Here is a 17939-nt window from a genome sequence, read left to right on the forward strand (position 1 = left end):
ATTCTAACTAGCAGCAAGGGTTAGGAAACACTCAGTTCAGCTCAGTCCCTCAGTCAGGTCCAACTCTTTGCAACCCATGGACTGCAGCACACCAGGCTTCCCTGTCCATCACCAGCTCTCGGAGCTTGCTCAAACTCATGTCCATCAAGTCAGTCTAGGAAACACTAGACCACCAAAAACAACATCTAAAAGACCACTACTTCTGGATATTATTTGAGATGACTCTCTGCCCCTCTGGTAAGCTTCAAGAAGACAGTTTTTTAAACTCTGACTGAGTTAAACTAGCCCCCAAAGTCCAGTATATTTTGCAGAGAATGTGTAAGTTCATATCCATAATACTTAATAATCACCTTTGCTAGCCATGAATTTGTCTCCTGTTCTAATATCCAAAATAATCAGATTTGGTCTGATAATTGGCCCCAGCAAGATTTGCTCACTGCTGCTCATTATTTACACAGTCTTTTATCCAGGAATTTCTAAGAGGTAGGTTTTGTTATACCATGAAAAGCTTAAGCTGAGTCAGAGTGATACTAAATGAGTTTGAGGGGACTGAACTGTAGGAAGGTAGGCATTCAGTGGTAATGGGCAGACGAATTATCCCAGTTGTATTCCCCTATTCCATGTGACTACGCTCCAAAATCCGTGGTAACTTGTATCCTGCTCCACACAATCTGTGGTCTCTAATTTATGCATTTGGACATTTCTTGGTTTAAGGCTACACACTAGAGTGAACTTCTATTTATATATTTAATTCATATGAATTGTGTCTTGTATTTCTACATTTACAAAATATCTAGACATAAAATATTCATAATTTCTACTATCACAATTCTAATTTTCTTTATACCATAATCTTTATTCTCTATTAGGATTCTTTCTCTTCTCTACTTTTCTTCATCCGAAAACCTGCTCCTCCACTTGAACGTGGTTTTTATTCTTATTTTACTTTCTTTTTGCTCTCTTAGTAACTAACAAAATCAATAATCATAAATGTCTCCAAACATTAACTTGATCCCTTCACTCAGTCTTGGTTTTCCATAATACTCATACATCCTAGAGTTTGTGCATCTATATGCATAGACATGGAGATAATTAGTTTAAAAAATCAGTCCATTACCCTCATTGTCACTTAAAGCATTCCCACGAGCATGTAAACTGCGCCCCACACTGGTCCCCTGCTTTGGTGGAACTCTATGAATAAATTATATTTCCAGAGTCTGCCAGCTTTCTAACTCCAGCTTACTGCAGTTTGAAACAACATCTTACCTTCATATGTTCCATAATTTTTGTCCTTCTCGGTTTATTTTCATCTTTCTGTTTCTCTTGCCCACCAATAATTTTTGCAGGGAAAGATGGCCTCTCTCATGGCCAGAGATTCTTGGGACTTATCTGTAATTAGGTCAAATTATTTGGGTGACGATCAAAGCAGAAAAACCTACTTCGATGGCGTTCAGTCAGGAGTGTCATTATTCAACGTTCGTGTTTGCATGCTAATTTTCAGAATTGGAAAACACATGGATACAAGTGTGAGGTTAAATTTTATTTTCTTTAAGGCAATAAACTAGGGTCATTGTCATCTCTTGGCATTTAGAGAAATACAAAGCATTAAGCTGTCAGATTTAGAGTACAGATACAGAATTGTGAATTCTGATTTGAGGCACAAACATTGCAGTCATTAACTATATATACTTGAATTTATAAAATAAACTGGGAAAGAGGGAAAAAAAAGAAACAAAAAGTTGTAAGTAAGTAAAATCGTTTGAGAAGATTAACATAGCCATTGCACAGCCCACCGTTTTAATCCAGTCACTTTGCAAAACGAAGGCTATTTGGATGGATTTCATCAAAAATAAAAATAAAATTGACCAGATAGTCCACAGGTGATCATTTCCAAGCCTTCCCCCCAGAGTCAGACTTTCAAATATTTGTCATATATGTATATATGTTTGCTTGGATCATGATAAGGTAACTATTTGGGATTTTTGGAAAGTGAGCTAGAATGTCACCTGAGACATCCGTCTGATTTGGACTGAGTTCAGAAGCAAAGTGCCTTGAGAGGCCAAAAGAGAAAGAGAGGGTGAGGGAAAGCAAGCAGGAATGGACAGCCCGTGTTGCCAGCTCTAATATCCCAGTGCAATTATTTTGTGGACAACCACTCTTTGCCTGCACAGGAGATAGGGCTATAAGTGTATGTTATTTTTTAATTACAAGGGGGGGTAGAAAAAATCCTGATGATGGGCTGGAAGGTGCCATTGCATTGTTATTTTTTCCTCTCCCTTCGTTTGCTGATTATGTGAGCCGGGCTCCTTTGCTAGCCGATGATAAGCAGAATTTCCATGTTCTCTGCATAATTAATCCATCTCTGCCTCTCTTCATGCCAACTCGCCCGTTATCGCCGGCACATGCCTGAATTGCAAAAGAATCCGCTCTTCAATTGGAACTTATTGATATTCTAAGAAAAAAAAAAAAGAGAGAGAGAGAGAAGGGGGGGGGGGGGGACTGAAAATCCTTAAGTTTAAGCCGCAGATTTTTAAATGGATTAATTTCGCTGCAATCGCAGCCATCTAAGGCGGGAAGGCAGGCAGAGCAAATTGAAAGCGTCTCCATATTTGCAGAATTGGGTCCAGACCGCTGAAATGTACTGGCACAGCTCTCTTTTAAAGTCAGAAAATTACCATTCATTTACATCACATGAAATACTTTTTTATGCTAGAAATATTCAAGAGACGTTCTTTAAATGCCTGCTAATGCTTGATAACATTTCTAACTTTCAACGTTTTGCTAGACTTTGATATGACACGATAGGAATGTCTTCCAGTAGAGAATATTATATCTCTCTTTATCACATATAGATTACATCATCTTTTTCTAAATCATCTCCAAGTAGTCTTTAAACAATGAAGTCTGTCATTGGTTCTGTGGGATCTTGTATGCTGATGGAAGTCAAGGTTAGTCATTTACTTTTTGTCTACCTACAAATGAAATGTTTGTTTTTGTTCAATTTTTCTTCTTCAGATACCTAAAGATCTTGGGTGGTAATAATAAGAATATAAAAATAATCATAATAATTTGTCAGTAGTTATTGTTTTGACTATTGTCCTCATTCTTACAGGAAACTCATTTTTGGAGAGACTTGACTCCTTGTCATTTTAACTTATACTTCAAAATCTCCTTGGGTTTCGAAAGGGTTGGTAGCTAAGTCATACCACAAAATGTACAGTCTAAGCAGCACAATACATAAACTTCTAGTTTCAGGATTCTTGCAATTTCCAAATGAAATTACTAAACCTTACTTAGTTGTTGATGTTTTGTTTTTCTGACCTTTAAATCTGCAGTATTTTAATTCCTCGACTCCTGGAATCGAGTACTGCCAGGGCTGAAGTTCTCCTTAATCCTCTAGGGTCGCCCAGCAGTGCTTTCTTCCTGCTTTTGGAGATGCACATAGCTGCAGTTTCTGCTGGTGTGTGTGGCAAGGCTGATGTACTCTTTTAGCTTAGAGAGAAGGGTTGCTAATATCAATCAGAAAAAAAAAAAAAAGGAATTTAACTATTTAAAAATATTCACCAGTAAGTGAGTCTTATGAATTTTGAATGTACCAAAATTCAAAAGGGAAAAATGATTAACATAATTTTCTAAAACAACGACTATGTTGAAAGGTACATTTCCTAAGGAAAATGAGACAGTGAGCAGTGATATTTGTTTCAGTTATGAAACAAGGACCTTTCTAATTACAGGCCATCTTAACATTAAATACTGGCATTAAGGTAGAAAAGTTTGTATTATTGATTTGAACAATTTAAATGTTGACCTTGTATTTTCTTCCTCAGAAGTAAACCAAAATGAATACAAGAATGAGGAACACATCAGAGAGGAAAATGGTTTTATAGTCATAGTAAAATATGGTGGTGATTGCCATAAACATAAGAACAGATAAGTGATACAGTTTTAATAAACCCACCTTAATTGTAAAATCTTCTATAATCTTTAGGCTACCTAGAGCCTGGAAATAGAGGAACTGCTAGTTGCATATTGCGTAATTTTGTATAGTCAGCTAAACACTTTAAAGCAATTTTTAAAATGAAATGAAAAATGACCCTTCTTAAAATAGATGTAGCAAAAACATTTCAACCATAAATAACAAATTCAGTGACCTTGTATACCCAACCCTTTCATTTAAAGGCATGAATTAAAAGGACTTGAAAATTGCAGGTGTATTTGGGGAGAGGAAAATTCTAGGCTTTCTATTTTGGAATAACAAGCATGACTTAAAACTCAAATATTTTCTATAGTATGCATTTCATTCATATTTTCAACACTCTATATAAAAGAGTTAGAAATATATTGATGGGAATTTATGTTTTTGTAAAAATTATATTTTATACTTTGAAATCATTATGGCTTTCTATCTATAATAGTTCTAATTTAGTTCATATAGTTTAACATATTTTTAATGTGAAATATGAGTTCTGTTGGTTTTATTATTATAAAATAAAATCACCAGGTATTTTAAATGAATTTAAGGTATCACATTTCTAATTATTACCTTATGTGCGGATCAGAACAAGAAGAGTGATGCAAATGGCTTTGAGATGCTCAGTGTCAGATGACAGGCTAAATCAAACAGCAGTGATTCACTATGAAGTGATGACTGCGAATATGATACGAATTAGCTATTTCACTGAAAAAACTAAGACACTGACATGTATTCATAAATGATGAACTGACTTATAATAGAAACAATTGAGTGGATTTTTTTTCTTTCTTTTAAATTTAAGGATGAATTGAAAAGTGAAGAAGGCTATTACAAATGATTTCCTTGGTGTCAAAAAATTGCTAAATAGTTCTTTTTTTTGACATTAGGAAAATGAGTGACAGTCCTTTATTTGTATTGTGCATGATGGATGGATCCCTTCATCGCCTCCCTTCTCCTGCCTCTTTCCTTTGTAAGTGGATGGAATTGAACTATTTACCACCTCTACATTGGCTTTTTGCTCATCAGATACCATCATCTTCTAAAACTTAAATCTCTCCTATGCTTATTCCAAAGGCCCAAACATATCAACTATATCTTCCTCATGGATGCACATCTTCCAAAATAAAATATTTAATGATTCTTTTCGTGATCTTTTGCCTTTTCTTGCCCTATATCTAAAGGTTTTAAAAATCACTCCATCCTGGAAAGAAACTTAGTATACCTAAACACTTTTCCTGTTCTGTTCAATCCTCTCAGGTCAGGTGGTTCTTGTGATAAGGAATAAGGTTCAGAGAGTCTTTAATCTCTCATGTTTTGTACCCAAACTCTCCAATATAATTGTTCATCTTCCCAGTCTCTTATAGGAATCACTGTGGGTCACTGAATATTGGCATTCATCAATGATATCACCATGGATCACTGAATATTGGCATTCATCAATTAAGAAGCAGCCATTGAGAACCTCCCATTCATTGCCGCAGCACTCTGTGCACTGGAGAGGGACTGAAATTCTGTGACTTACCTAAATCTGTTAAGTGGCCTTTCCTCAGCAACAGTTTATGGTAACATTGCCACACTTCTTTTTTTTAATTCTAACAAAACATTCCAATCATTCTTTCATATTTAGCCTAGAGTTCCTTTCTTTAAAGATACCTAAAGACATTTTTCAAATTGGTGATATTCAAGTGTAGATAGTTTATGTCTATCTTTTATTAATATCAGGTACTCAAAATTTTACAAATATATTATAGAAATGTATATTTTTAAATAGTTGAATGGCAGTCTTTCAGGGAACAAGCAGTTGTGTTTTAAAGAGGCAAATGAACTGAAAAGCCCCTTCTAGCTACCTGAGTGGGAAATGATCCCCTAATCAGATATGACTTCCTACTTAAATCTCCCCAGAATATTTTCCATTGCGTTCTACATACTAACAACAGTCTTTACTAAACAAAAGAAGTTTAGGTCTTTTCTTTAAAACTATTAAAAAAACAGAAGAAAAGACAGCTGTTGTTTCTAATTCTGATTGATCACTTATCTTTATGACATCAATAATGAGACCTTAATTTCCTCATTTGTAATAATTAGAAAAATAATACCTACATCAAAAAGTTGTTATGACAAAAAAAATATGAAAACACTCAGCACTTTTCCTGAAACAGAGGCAGTGTCACACAGTAAGGTATCGCTTTTTCCCAGTTGTTTAATCATTATTCTATGAGTCAAATACTAGAAGAGGCAAGCAGGCATAAAGAAAAGGTTAATATGTGTCTATGAATGTGTATATTCTATTTATAACAGGTATCAGCTTGTATCAGGTATTTTTATTCAAACATTGGGTAGAAATGAAAATTTACATTTTTTCAGAAAATTTGAAAAATAGTCATGGCAAGCTTTTAAAATAATCTCTATATTTTATGTAAATCTTATGAGATGAAAAGGATTAAAGAAGAAATAAGAATTTGTTGATATTGCTGCTTTCAAGACAGTCTTCATAAGTCTTAGCTTCCTGGTTATCTTTTCTATGGAGGCTTCAATTTGTAAGCTGCATAGCAGCAGGCTGGAATCAGAGACAAAACCTGTGATTTTGGAACATGTGTAAATAGTTCATTGGAACCATACATATTTTATGAATATAATTTTGAGAAATAGGAGAAGGAATTATTAAAGAAAATCAATATAGTAAGTTTTTCTAAGAGATGTCTCACTTTGAGAAATTACAAATTTTAACTTTAAATCATTTTTATTTCCTAAAATATTAATTTATATATACTTCAGAAAAGCATATATTTAAACTATTTTCCTTATTGAATTAGAAACAAAAGCATACTTTTAAATGTATGTTTTTATTTGTAAATGTAAATTCACATGCAATGAGGGTCTAACTAAAGAAATGATCAGTAAGATTTCTTAGCTCTTGGATTGTATTATTATTTTTATAACAGATTATATTTCATATTATTATAAGGTTCTTAACTGGTCTAGATTATTATAAACATAGATTACTTTCATAGATACATCCTGGTATAATGATCTATATCTAAAAGTACTGCTTTTTCTTAAAAATACATAACCATATGTGATAGATTCCTAATTTTAAATATTTACTATAATAACACAAGTACACTATATTAACAAACTAATTTAAAGATCACCTACTATGTGTAGAACTCTGTGCAGAAAAAGTTATTTATAATCTATTTATAACACAAAGAGGAATGTGATAAATTCCAAGTCCCGTGGAAACAAAAATAAAGTATAGCTTGGATAAGGTCTATTGATGTGAACTGTTGTGGAATTTGTATTCCTCTATTGTTTCACTCTATGTATGCTTCTGGGTTTTATCAAATTCTATCTGAAACAAATGGATCACTCATCAACATTTGGAAGATTTGGCCCATCCAAGATCATCATCACAAATATACTATAACAATGAAACTTGATCAGCACAGAGAAACGGACATATCTAATCTATGCTGAGGTAACACAGAGTAAAGATAGAATCATAGCTAATGAAGATACATGTAAGGGTTTTCAGAAAGGTAAGTTGGGATTTTAATTATTACAAAGAAAAGAAGAACCAAATCACAGATACATAGGAGACTAAGGAAAAGTGCATAGAGGGAGAAAGAGTGTAAGAATTTAGATTTTAGCTAGAATTTGAAAGCCATGTTGGAAACTAGGGTAAAGAGAAAGTAGAATATGTATACCAATTAATGTTTAGAGAACAAAGAAACAGAGAAGGATATTGAAGGAAATTGTTTTCTCATTTGGATACAGAATGAATTACAGACAAAAGATTGAGGGCAGAACTAATGTCAGACTGTGTACAAGGGTTGAGATTCAAGTAAAGAATTACTGCAACCATAACAGGACGCTTCTGAGGTAGATAATTTGATGAAAGATGTGATGTCATATCAGGAACATGTGGACACAGACATATTTTACTTAAATGGCAGACTTCAGTGGATTCAATCTGAAAACTAAAAATATCATTTTAAGTATATAATTTTGTAACATTATTGAAGGAAAGTAAACACACATAACCCCATTTTACAGATGGAAAAAGGTAGTCTTGTTATTGTTTTTAATTTGCATGTTGTGAAGTTGAAAGAGCAAGCCCAGGTATTAGGAAAATATTCCTAGGTGCTACAATTACAGCATATTGTGCATGCTGTGTGTGCTAAGTTGCTTCAGTCGTGTCTGATTCTTTGTGACCCTATGGACTGTAGCCTGCCAGGCTCCTCCATCCATGAGATTATCCAGACAAGAATACTGGAGCAAATTGCCATGCCTCCCTCCAGGGGATCTTCCCAACCCAGGGATTGAACCTGCATCTCTTATGTCTCCTGCACTGACAGACAGGTTCTTTACCACTAGTATCCTAGGTGCTAGAATTATAGTGTATTGCTTTAATTAAGAATAAATATGAGGACATATTTTTATGACAAGATTTTATTTTTAAAAATTTTATTCCTACAAATAAGTCAATGAACTTACTGAAATGCCTGATTATGAAAATCCACTTCAAAAAATTTGGGGGATTTCTTCAAAAATTTTTTTCCAATTATCCCCACCAAATGTATCACTATAGTGGTTAGTTTGCTTTTGTGATTTTAATTATTTTACCCTTAAAGTTATGGTTTAGCTATACTTGCCCTAGAACCAAACTACATGCTTAAAATCCCAGCTATCCCTCTTACAAGCTGTGTGACAGCAAGCATGGTTTCTCTCTCTGGGCTTCAGTTTTCTCACCTATTCTGTAGAGATAATAATAGAATTTATCTCAGAGAACTGCTGTGAATTTTTGTAAGTCAGTTCATACTCAGAAAACACTTAGAATGGGGTCTGGCACAAACGAAGAGCTTAATAAGGGTGCTAATGGAAGGTGTGAGGAGTGTGTGTGTTGTGTGCCGGTGCCTGTATGTGCTGGTGGCGGTTTAGTCACTAAGTCATGTTCAACTCTTTGTGACCCCAGGGACTGTAGCCCACCAGGCTACATTCTGTCCAGGGGATTCTCCATGGGATTCTCTGTCCATGGGATTCTCCAGGCAAGAATATTGGAGTGGATTGCTATTTCCTTCTCCAGGGGATCTTCCTGATCCAGGGATCGAATCTTGGTCTCCTGCATTGCAGACTGATTCTTCACTGACTGAGCCACCAGGGAAGCCCTTGTATGTATATATGCATGCACTTTTGTGTTTTTTGGTATATTGACATGAGGGATTGGTGCAAACTGGATGCAATGAGAGTGTGACGGGATCTGTCCAACAAGCTGTGGTTTCTGGTTTTCTTAAAGTTTTAAATCATCAGGCCCATTGTACAAGTAAACTGAGCTCTTTTTCATAATGAGGGAATGAAAAGTATATCTACCCCAAAGAGGTACCTATTACCATTACAGAGTCATACTATCTGCACCCTTTAAGGAATCTGTATTGCAGGAGCAATATCCCAGTCCTCCTCATTGAGATAGCTCACTAGTGTCCCCGCTAAAGAGTGTGCCCATTTTTGAAGTGCAGGTTTGGTCCGAGTGCTGGAAAATTTCATGACACTATTTCCTCCCTTTTTATAAGCATCAGTCAATCCCCCATGCCACTTGTATGCTGATCAGATTTTTGGTTTATGTTCTACCATTAATCAACTAAATCCCTTGGGTCTTTTATCCTGTTGAAATTGTTCACCATTCATGACATCCTAATCACACTATGTCATCCTCTCTGATAATCAAAGGAATTAAAACTAAAATAATAACTAGATAGCATCAGTTTAAAGTTGAAGAAGTTTAAAAACTTATCTATTATTTTAGTAGGAAAAGAGAAGTAGTGGTATACCCAGCATATATGAGTTAAGATAATACTAGTGTCTCTACCAAATAATCAAAAAGAAATGTGAATCAATGCTGCAGACTTGAACAGAGGAGAGTAGAGTCTGTCATGACCCTAAAGTCCTTCCTCCATGATTTTCTTCTTCCATCTCTGTGCTCCTATCACCTCTCCAGATACCTTGCATATATTAGGTACTGCTTAATTTTGTTTATTCCATCAGAACAAACATACATATTGTAGTTTAAGTTTGTGTTTCTTCACTTTGTCCTAATTTGAGCCAGAATTACAGTGACAATAAAGATGAACATTATTTAGTTCTAAATTTGTGCCAGATACTGTTCTCACTGCTTTACCAGTATTTATTCATTAACCTTCCCAACAAAGCTATGAAGTAGGTATTTTCACTATTCATGTGTTAAGATGAAAAGATGCAGAGAAATTACATGACTTGTCCAAAGTCACATATTATGTGGCAAAATCAGGCAGTCTATCTCAAGAATCTATGCTTTTAATTGCCAAGTTCTATTACCTTAATCATCTGCAGACCTAAGTATTTTATATGTTTTGTATAAAAGGTTTTGCCTTCTGTGGCATGTGCTATTTGTCCAGTTGTGTTTATGAATACAATTACACTTATGAAGGAACTATTTTCAAGTTATTCACCCTTTCTACAATATTTCTGTGCAAAATAAAAATTGTACTAGTGGTACACAGTTTATCCTTGGTGAATCTCTGCTGGCTCCTTGCGATTACTGCTTTCTTTTCCAAATTTTTTTCCCACTCATTTTATAATAAACCCTGCTGCTGCTGCTGCTGCTGCTAAATCGCTTCAGTCGTGTCCGACTCTGTGCGACCCCATAGACGGCAGCCCACCAGGCTCCTCCGTCCCTGGGATTCTCCAGGCAAGAACACTGGAGTGGGTTGCCATTTCCTTCTCCAATGCATGAAAGTGAAAAGTGAAAGTGAAGTCGCTCAGTCGTGTCTGACTCTTTGCGACCCCATGGACTGCAGCCCACCAGGCTTCTCCATCCATGGGATATTCCAGGCAAGAGTACTGGAGTGGAGTGCCATTGCCTTCTCTGATAATAAACCCTAGACATTTTTAAATTTTAAAATAAAGCTTCCTGGTGTCTGATTGCATCCCTTTTTGAATGTTTAACATTTAATTGTCACATTAATTTTTCTGGCATAGTTACTATTAAGGATTGTACAGAGATTGCTAGTGTGGTTCCAGGCTCACAGCTAAAAGTTCCTTTTGTGCTAGGAGATGCATTTTTGTGAGCTGAGAGACTTGAGTTTGTCTTACAGCATCTTAGCACTACGCTGTCTCCTCACCCATCTTAGGTTTCTATTTCCTCAACCATGTTTATTCCCCCTTTCTCAGTTTAAAAGCAACTTTCTTCCATAGAAGATGGGAGTGAAATTGAAGCACAGTCATTTCTCATCATATGGTAACCTTATATTGTCCGTTCTGTGAGGTGGCCCAATCCTTTTTTGTTCCCCTTGTTCCACATATATTTAAAAAGACCATTCCTATCAGTATTATTACCATTGTATTATTAGTATTATTATCAGTAGCAGCAGTAGTAGTAGTAATAGCATTTTTAAAAGTCTCACTTTCTTTTGGATTATAATTTCCTGAGACAATTTAGCTGTTTATACAGCTTTTGGGAATGGATTTTTCCATCTTTTATAGTTATCATTTACATTTCAAGTTTGTTCAAAGATAACCTTAACAAATAAGGCTGAAACTGCAAACAGATGTCCCTCTTTTAAAGTACTCCTTTGCTTTACAGCTCCCAAGTACATAATACACTGATTAATTAGGAAAAATTATTTGTGTTATGCCAGCCTTTGTAGAGGATACAGTATTCGCATAAGAAAAAAAAACCTATTGTTTGCTCCTGTAAACACCTAGCTACTTTGAATGGCTGACTTCTCAGATGATGCTTCATTATATTATTGATAGCTGAGAATTATTTTGAGATGTATTTTCATGATCTAAAAATGTTTTCATATTGGTCAAGGCTCTTCAGAATTTTCTCAGTGGCGTTTGGGTTTGTTTGTCATTTTTTGATCATCCAGTGTATTATTTTTGGGTTCACTGCAGAATACACTTCTACCTAAAGAATCCATATATCATTGAAATTTCTTCAAAAAAAAAAGTTTGTTTTGATGAGGTTGTCAATGTCTAGGCTCTACCCTCTTTTATTTCCTCTAAAACAATTTGCTTTTTGCAAAACAACTTTAGTATCTAAAGTTTCAGGGAAAATTAAGCCATTCTGTGACAGCAAAACATATGGTAATTAATTTAGTATCAGCAAACAGAGTAAACATCTGCATTTTTCTGATATTGAGATGGTTTGTGATTATATAGTTAAATTTGCTTTAATTTAGAATGTTCTAGCATTATTGAATTATCTTCCTTTTTAGATGCTGGCTATGAAACAGTTGCTATATTTTCATCTGGACTGACTTCCCCAGTATTCTTCCGAGTATTATGACCTTTAAGAAAACATCATGTTAATCTCCCAATGTTTCTATCACTTCTGCTTTTCCAAATGACTCGTATTGGCTGAACAGTTTCCATTAATGTCAATTAGGATACAGATTTAATACCAAGTTTTCATAATAAGTAACCAAAATCTTAATTTTGGGGTTACTTTTTTTTTTTACAATTTTTACTTAATTTGGAGGGGGCTCCAAAATCACTTAAAAAAATTGGGGGGACTTCAAAATCACTGCAGATGGTGACTGCAGCCATGAAATTAAAAGACACTTGCTCCTTGGAAGAAAAGTTATGACCAACCTAGACCGCTTGTTAAAAAGCAGACACTACTTTGCCAACAAAGGTCCATCTAATCAAAGTTATGGTTTTTCCAATAGTCATGTATAGAAGTGAGAGCTGGACTGTAAAAAGAAAGCTGAGTGCTGAAGAATTGATGCTTTTGAACTGTGGTGTTGGAGAGGATTCTTGAGACTCCCTTGGACTGCAAGGAGATCCAACCAGTCCATCCTAAAGGAGATCAATCCTGAATATTCATTGGAAAGACTGATGCTGAAGCTTAAACTCCAATACTTTGGCCACCTGATGTGAAGAACTGACTCATTTGAAAAGACCCTGATGCTGGGAAAGACTGAAGACGGAAGGAGAAGGAGATGACAGAGGATGAGTTGGTTGGATGCCATCACCAACTCAAAGGACATGAGTTTGAGCAAGGTTTGGGAGTTGGTGATGGACAGGGAGGCTAGTGTGCTGCAGTCCATGGGGTCCCAAAGAGTTGAACACAGCTGAGCGACTGAACTGAAATGAACTGAACCAAAATCTTAGCAAAGAAAGAGAGTTTTGAGTTCCATAACTGAAAAGAAGAGTGAGATTAGCATCAGGCATTACTGATTCTGGAGTCTGAGGTGACATCATCAAGAGCTTATTCTCTGTTTGCATGTTTTGGCTCCATTTTTTCCTATTCAAGCTTCATTCTTAATTAGGTTTTCTCCAGGAGCAGGAAGATGGTTGCTCGTATCCTTAGAACTTAAAATGCAAGAGAGAGACCCTCTTTCTCCCAGTCAGGGACGATACTAATTGGTTCTGCTTTGACAACTTGCCTATTAGTTAATCAATCATTGTACTCTAGGGGGTGAAATATTCTTACTAGCCAGACTGAATCATCACTTCACCCATGTACATGGTATAGAAATTTGTTGATTGTACAATAAGATAAGTAGAGGGCTACCATCAGAAACAGGAGAAAGACTGTTGTACATGCTAACAGATATCTCTTTTATTCTTTCTTACTAACACTTTATTATTCTGGCCAAGAGTATAGCATGACAAGTTCAGGTTGCTTTATCAGAATGTGATTTTCAAGTAAATTAGATGAATTTTTATTATGTATCTATTATGTGGTAAGCACTGTGCTAAAATAATGCAAGTGTGCTTAAAAAAGCATGGTGCTAAAAATGCAAGTCCCCTTCACATTATTTCTAAACTGTTCTAGTATTTTGACCTGTGTCCAAAAAAAAATATCATTATACTCTTGTCTGGCCAAATAGTTTTTATGATTGTCTTAGTTATTTTTTGCTGTGTAACAAACCATCTTGAAACATAGTGGCTTTAAACAACGATATTTATTTTGTTCACCAGTCCCAATTTATGTAAGGTCTGTGAGGGCACCTCATCTCTGCTATACTTGTCATCAGCCAGAGCTGATGCTGGAATCATCTAAAGGTTTATTTCTCACTCACATGTCTTGACGCTGACTGTTGCTGGGACCTTACCTGGGGCTATTGCCTGGAACATTAACAAGTAGCCTCTCTGTGTGGTTTGGGCTTACTCATAACACAATGGCTGGGCTCTAGCAAACAGCCTGAGTGATGAGCCAGGTGAAGGCCCTGTTATCTTTTATGACTTAGTCTTAGAAGTCACACAGTATTGTGTGACTATTCTTTGAAATAGAAGGGCATGTGAGAAAGATCATGTAAGACTGGACATCTGTCTGTTTCAGAAAACACAGTCTGCTATAATGAACATTATAGGAATGCTGACACAATTTCCTTGCTTCTTTGTCCTTTGTTAACATCTTATAAAGGTTATCTATTGATCTCTGTAACTACCCTTGGCATCATGGATCTAATTTTCTCCAATAAATATGAAATATGTATTTACTACTGTAAGATACAAGCAGAGATATGAAGGAGAGAAAGGCTGAATAACTCACTTCAGAAAGTTTACTTATGCTTGACCTCTTCCATTAGAAGAAGAGCTTTTGAACAAATAATTCTTTCAAATATGATATCATCATCAGAGTAAAGATCATATTTTTGCCCGATTAAGAAAATAGCAGTTTATATGTACTCATTAACTCTTCTCTGTGCATTGAAGTACAAATTCTTAAATACAAATGACTTGTTCTGAATTTTTTCTAATATTTTATTTAGAGAAATATTTATTTATTACCTTTTTTCTCTATCACATTTGTTATCTTAGGCATAATAATTTATATTTTTATTTCAATTACTCTTTTAGTTGAATATGTTCTAAATAATAAGTCATTTACTTTTTATTAGTTTCTCCATCTATAAATATTTATATTTTTGCTCTAAAAATTCATCTCTTCTATAAATATATCTCCCACAGGAAACAACACATCTGTGTTTTTCCGCATATCTTATTCATATTATAATTAACCAGAAATTATTATTGATGAACAATTCAGATCTCTCTGTTCACTCCATATTGAGAATAGCAGAGGACTGAGTGACCAATGATCTTGACTCAGAAATAATGATTATCACTCTATGGCGAGTGCTGTAGTTTACCTAAGGGGAATATATAACACCCTGATAATAGCAGAAACAGCAGATTTTTAATAGATACTGTGACAAATCACTTTTTAACTATTTGGTTCATTTGATGGCATAGAGTGAGTTTTCAAGAACCATATGCAGCTCTTTTTTTAAAGCTTCTTTGCCAGGTTTTTCTCCCACCTGTTACACTGCAACATCAAAATCCTGATGAATTATCTATTTCCATTTCTTCCTTGGAGGGGCACAAAATTCACAGGAAGCTTGCTGAATCCAGCTTCTTCCTCAGTAGTCTATAATTTTACACATAATTTAGGATGATAATTGGAGTTACCACCAGTCCGTTCAGCACTTTAAAGCTACTCCTCTGGACAGACAGAGCCTTGCAAGGGGTAAACATTTGGAGAAATTCAGGCAGACCACCTCTTTGGCCTCTGCTACCCCTGGCCACCCAGTCAAAGGCAGTAGCCCTGTCTATTCTGGATAGTCCTGCTTTTGTACAATGCCGGGAGCAATGAGAAACTGAAATGTGCGGGATTCAGCCTGAAGGCGATGATGACTGCAGCTTCTGTCCTGAAGAATATATTTTGAGAACTCGTTTCCTTCTTTTTAAACCCTGAGTCAGCACAATCTGCAAAATTATCAGCTGAAGAGATTTTTGAACTAATAGTTTATTATGGGGGAAAAAAGACCTGATAGCAGCAGAAAGGAGGGAACCCGATTGCAGCCTCTGAGTGTTAGAACTTGGTAAATGTGGATGGTCAATCTGCCCCTTTGGAGAACATTTTAGATGAGTAAACCCAGACTTAGGGAGTCTAAAAGACTTGCCCTCAGTCACTTAACTAGGAAGTGAAGAATAAGGATGTCAAGTTTGGTCTGGCAATAAAGCCCATTCTCTTGTCCGTAAATGAGCTCCCTTACTCTATAATCCTTTAATACTAATCTAGATACCTTGGCTATAATATTTTGCAGTCTTAGTTTGGATAATTTTCAGGTCTAATTATCTACTGATATGAAGCTATATTCTGAAGAGTCTGAACTCAGTAGAGTATAAAGTGATCTCATTCATTTGGCTGTGCTGTATGGCTTGTGGGATTTTGTTTTCCCAACCAGGGATTGAACTCTCGCCTTTGGCAGCAAAAGCACTGAGTCCTAACCACTGACCTCCGAGAACATTCTATTTTGATTTCATTATGTTTTTTAATCATTACCGTATCCTGTAGAATTGTCCTGTCTTCAATGAAACCTTGGGCAGATTTTGTAAATTTCCTATCCAGTCAGAACGTCCCTCTCCTCTGTGCTAATTCGATTTGTCATCAGAGGATAGGATTCTCAAGGGAAGACAGTTCTGTTTTACTCCTTCTTTCTCCCTGCAAACCTATCACTCTTTTCCTGGGTCTAGCTCCTACAGAGCCAGGGGCTAGAAAGAAGGAAAGGGGAATGACCTGGGATTCTCTTGTGTCACTGACCCTAAATTACTTTTATGTAAGTTTCCTTTGTCTTGCTCTGGCTCCTTCAGATTCAGTTTACAGCTGATGTGATGTATAATTCTTCAAGATCCTGTTTAGCTTCTGTCTTCAGTGAAAACTTCTTTAGAAAAAGGCAGCATTTTCTCCTGTTGGTCCCTGCCAACAGTTCCATCCATCCTATCCATGTCTAAGGGAATCAATAACTCCTGTTGAACTTCCACACCCTTTCTTACCTCCTGGAGCAAAGGCTTCTTCTACCATTCTACCCTGTATTACAGTCCCTCTCCCCTTGTGGCAAGCCTGCATTATCAAATCTCTGAGATTTAGAACCATTCAGATCAAGGCATTTGTCACTTTCCTGGAATCTCTCTCCACTTCAGTGGAATGAATACCCAGAAATGAAAACATGCAGACAAAGACCAAGCCACAGTATCACCTTCTAGAATTTTCTACCTCAGTTAGCCACTATGGAAGGTAGAGGCCTGTTTGCAGAGGGGAGGGAGGGGACAGGAACGGTTATCAGCTAAACTCACTTCTCTGGCTCTCTGTTTCCTGCCTGAGCACTGGAGGAAGGATGTTAGGGTGGGATGTGAAGTATGGCATCAGTAGGCTGGTTCTTCTGCATCTTCTGTGAGCTATAGAGGAAGGTTCTGGCTCCATTTCTTAGTAACTTAATGGCAATTGTAAAAATATGTGTGACTCAAATTCTTTTATTTATTTATTTTTTTTTGTGATAAACTTTAGAAAACAGAATTCTTATAGCTTCAAATTCTTTTATTTGGCTTTGGGGCTTTAACTATAATTCCTGCAGAATAGAAAAAAAAATCATATTCAATATTGTATTAACACATAGAAATTGTAGTTTAAAGTGGTTACTGTCTCAACTGGGCACTACTACTTTCCTTAATAAATATTTTCTATTTTAAAGAAAATTAAAAAATCACTGAGAAGGGCTAGCTCAAAGTGCTTACATTTGCACATGCCCTTTTAAGCATCTTTATGACTTTATTTTTGGGGGCTCCAAAATCACTGCAGATGGTGACTGCAGCCATGAAATTAAAAGGCGCTTACTCCTTGGAAGGAAAGTTATGACCAACCTAGACAGCATTTTAAAAAGCAGAGACATTACTTTGCCAACAAAGGTCTGTCTAGTCAAGGCTATGGTTTTTCCAGTGGTCATGTATGGATGTGAGAGTTGGACTGTGAAGAAAGCTGAGCACAGAAGAATTAATGCTTTCGAACTGTGGTGTTGGAGAAGACTCTTGAGAGTCCCTTGGACTGCAAGGAGATCCAACCAGTCCATTTTAAAGGAGATCAGCCCTGGGTGTCCTTTGGAAGGAGTGATGCTAAAGCTGAAACTCCAGTACTTTG

Source organism: Bubalus bubalis, chromosome 15 (genome assembly GCF_019923935.1).
Source record: "Bubalus bubalis isolate 160015118507 breed Murrah chromosome 15, NDDB_SH_1, whole genome shotgun sequence".
NCBI classification, from domain to species: Eukaryota; Metazoa; Chordata; class Mammalia; order Artiodactyla; family Bovidae; genus Bubalus; species Bubalus bubalis.